The following is a 4443-nucleotide window of genomic DNA, read 5'->3' as shown; positions in this document are numbered from 1 at the left end:
CAGTGTTTAACAAACAGGGGTCTCGTCTAAGGCTAATTAAGTTTTCTCTAGTTTTAAAGATGGAAACATTAACTTTATCACTTATTTCATCTACGGAAATAACATTACTCAAACTTGTTTCATCTACGGAAACAAAATGATGTAGTAGGGTACAAATATATACCTTGGAGATATAGTTGGCGTCGAAGGCACGTCACAACTCTAGGGAAGATATAAGGGGTGCAGTTGGAATCTCTCGCTCACCCTTAGGCCTCACAACTCTACCCTCATGCACAAACTCTAGGCTATTATCCTGGTAACTACGACTCAAGGGGGTAGGGCCGAGGTTATACAACCATTCCTTACCTAGATATATATATGCTCTAGCTAAGTGCATGACTTGGAAATCCAATCTAGCCTCATAGTCCTACATAGCCAAAGGTACACCCAAAACCACATGTCTCAAACGGTTTTGTTATGACCATTTACCAATGAAATAGTGTACTTATGATCACTTTTGGTTTCAGGTAAGCACAACTTCTTAACCAATGCATAGTTAAGAAAGTCATGTGTGACTCCATCGTCTACCATGGCAATGACTCTACGGCCACCTATCCTACCATATAGATGGACCAAATCATGCAGTCCCATCGATTGCTACCACATGGCCTGTGTAATGCAGCAAGCATGGGTACTATCCGTATGATAGATAGTTACCTCGGAACTCTACAGACCTGAGTGGCAATCATTGGATGGTATACACCTGTCGGGATGATTTCCCCTCTTTCTTGGCGTCACTGGAACTCCCTCTAATACCCAGCTTAGGACATGCTGCTTCGCTATGTCCCACCTCAAAGCAGTGAAAGCATAAATTTTTTTTTTTCTCACTTTCTCATACTGCTCTTTTTTAAGGGTTCTCACTTTGTTTTTCTCTTTTAGACGGCACGGTTTCTTCGACCAGTGTCCACCCTCCCTTCTCTGCTCTCATTAGAGCCCCCTTTCTCCCTATCACCTCGAAAGGTTTCTTCGACCAGCATAGCTCTACATGATCAATGAATTCCAAACTTTGCGTGGATTCAGGAGGGATTACACCTAGACTATGAGGCTTTTATGGAGCCCAAGGAACCGAAAGATCTCAATGAGCCCATGAAATATGCACATATTTATGAAGATGATGTTTTGCGTCATTCTAAATCGGATCTTGGTAAATCAGGAGAGGAAAGAGGTTCGGATCTTTCCTCTCCTGATTTACCAAGATCCGATTTAGAATGACGCAAAACATCATCATAAATATGTGCATATTTCATGGACTCATTGGGAGATCTTTCGGTTCCTTGGGCTCCACAAAAGCCTCATAGTCTGAGTGTAATCCCCTCGTGAACCCGTGCAAAGTTTGGAATTCATCGATCCCTTTCAAACTAAGCACAATCTCGTGATAGTTGGAGATGTACTGGGTGAGAGAAATGCCATGTATCAAGCATTTATCCCAATCACGCCGCCAGGATCTCTACAACTCATTCACGGGTAAAAACTCCTTTTGAAACAACCTTTCGAAATCCACCCAGGTGCAAGGACGTATGGCACTGTTGGCCAAACTCATTCACCATGTATATGCTTTGCTTGTCTCAAACAGGTTGGCCTCTACGGGCCTCATATCCTTAGGTGTTTGCCTAAGATTATGAATATCCGACCATTTCTGTACACTGATATTCACTGAATCCTTGTTGCGCTCTTTCTCCTCTCCCCAAAGCTTGGCGACTTGAGATCTTTGAGAAGATTAGCAACTGTCACACTGCTTGGCAAATGCTATGGCCTACCTATTTGTGTTGTGTCCTGCGTCTCTTGGAGAAGGGAATCTCACCCTCCTCTACGCTGTTCGCTGCGCAACTATACTCCTTGATGGAGTGGCCAGAATAGCATCTAAACGTCCATGGATGCTCCTCAACATAGTCAAAATCTCATATTGGCCTCTTTCAAGTTCTTTGGTCTTAACAAACAGTTGTAAGATGGACTCTCTAGAGATACCCTATATCTGACTCATCTCGGTCCATGGTATCAGTGTGGATAGCATCGTCTCCATGCTCCTCCTCGTCCAGGAGGTCATCTTTTAGGTGGTGATAAGCATTTCCAGCCTCTACGGACTGGTCGTCGAATAAGTTTGTGGTGTCCACCACTACAGATAGACCCACAGGGTCTTTTATGGACATGGGCGCAATGGGCTCTAAATCAATGGACATATCCCGAGTCTCACGTGAGACCGAGGGAGCGAATAAAGTGTTGGTTTGGAGAGTCACTGATTGGCGCATGTGGCCAAGCTTAGCCTATGAAAGGCTGAAAATGGAGGAAAGCATACGAAAAAAATTTCCTAGACCCCTTCTGGGTGGACTACCCCACTAGACATTTTAGATTTTTTTTAAAAAAAATTAATGTTTTTTCTGAATATGTGAAAAATCATATTAAAATAAATAAATAAATAAAAAGATGCAAGGTAAAACTGGAACGAGTTACCTAAATATCCCCGTGCGCTGTGGCAACGAATTGATTTGTTGCGCCACTGGATGGAGGGAGAGATTCTGCTACTGAGCTCCCCACCTTTTCTTTCTTCAAGTGAAATGAGAGAGGGAGAAAGATGTTTGCTCTCCGCGCTTCTGTGCGCCAGTCTCGTATTGTGGCTGCGCTGCTTCGTGGCACACTGCTCTTCGTGCCCTGCCTTTTGACGGTCGTGTTGTTGTGGCGGCTATTGTTGAGGATAGGTGGCCGCTATCGTTGTGTTCCCGGCCAGTGCAGAGGAGCTGCAGTACTTTGGAACGCAGTGAGCACACGCACTCCTCAGCCTGTAAGCAATGAGACAAAGAGAGCGTGGTCAAATCTCTCCTCACGCGGCTGACTATGTGCGCGTGTTGTGACTGGCGGTGTTGTCGTATGTTGACATTATGCAGGCTGTCGTTTTTGCGTGCTATGGTGGCTCTATTGCCCATGATTCGTGACTGTATATGCGCCCCCAACCACGCTTTGTGTGCCGTTGTTTGGCTAGCCTGTATGCGAGCACATGTGGTCTTCTTGGCTACGAGAAAAGGCTGCTGATTGGCTAGCCCAGGTTCGAGACTACCACCCAATGCGTCCCCACCACAATTCCGCTGCCGACTGTGGACGAGGAGAGATAGAGAGAGATGAGAGCTCCTTTCTTTTCCTTGTGATGTTGCTCTCCCAGTTCCCTTGTAGATGATGAGGGAGAGATAGAGAGATTCCCTTCTTCTGTATGCGCTGTGCCTCTCCCTCTCAAGCTGCCATTTTTTTTCACCACCACACACAGTCGCTTACAGGATAAGATCTGATTTTTTTTTCCAAAAAAAAATAAAATACAATACAATTCTATGGTTTTAAAAAAAACCATAGTGGGCCCGGCCCCTTTCACGTGGTGAGGATGACACCTACGCTCTGATACCAATGTTACATTGTCGAACTACACGGAGAGGGAGAAGGCCTAGCTCTAGTTCACCTCCCAATCGTATAGCACAATGAGGAGTCCCCCATTTTGCCAGGCTATATGTAGTGGCATGCCTGCCCACACTACCTGGACACCCGCGGTGCTATGACTTGGATGTCTCACCTCTGAACCCCAGACTCGCTCGCTGCTCGCTCTCCGGCATGCGTACTCGGAGCCCCATGGAGCCCTCATGCAATTGCTCTATGAACTTCGTGACACCTTTAATTTTTCTTCTTCCCATAACTTAAAGATTTCCTCTTGAATGTCCCAAATCTCACCATCATGGAAGGCAAGCTGGAAGAAGTTGTCGTACCCTTTAGTATTGGCTTTACTTGATCTCTCACCCGTTCTAGGTTTCTTGGCAATGATAAGTCCAACTTTCTTGATCTTGAAAGCCTCATCGGTCCCTGTTTGATATGGTTGACCCATTCGTTATGAAAGAAACTAATTTTTTGAAGAAAGGACATGGACAACCATTAGGGAAAAAGGGAGCTCATTTTGGAGCCCTGTAAGAAATTCACTATTTTTTGATTTATTTCTCTCCTAAAATACCTCAAAAATAGTAAAATATGGAAACGTGGCTCAGAACTGTCAGTAAGGACTACAGAACTGTCAATTCAGAAAGGAATAAGATAATCTTTTGTCTAACTAACACGATTTTGTATTAAATATCTCCTTAGTTTTTTTTTGTTTCCCGAAGATTCTGCATCTCTTTTGACGACGTGTGCAGGCCTCTCATAAAGAATCCATCACTGAACTTGATGATTACACTTTTTCAAAATATTTACATGGATACTGCCACACTTCCACGATTCATGTTACAAAAAGACTATGAGATTGACAAGCATATTGAAGAAATATTTCATGGTGGTAAAGGAACCACTGTGTATGACCCTTGGAACAATATATTTGTAGATCTACAACAACTTCAAAGAAGAATGGTCGAGTTTTATGGAATAACATTTGAGGAGTGCAAA

The sequence above is a fragment of the Cibotium barometz genome, chromosome 65 (assembly GCF_041138505.1).
Source record: "Cibotium barometz isolate CiBa-2024 chromosome 65, ASM4113850v1, whole genome shotgun sequence".
NCBI classification, from domain to species: domain Eukaryota; kingdom Viridiplantae; phylum Streptophyta; class Polypodiopsida; order Cyatheales; family Cibotiaceae; genus Cibotium; species Cibotium barometz.
The sequence above is the reverse complement of the archived record's forward strand: the minus strand, read 5'-3'. Positions refer to the sequence as shown.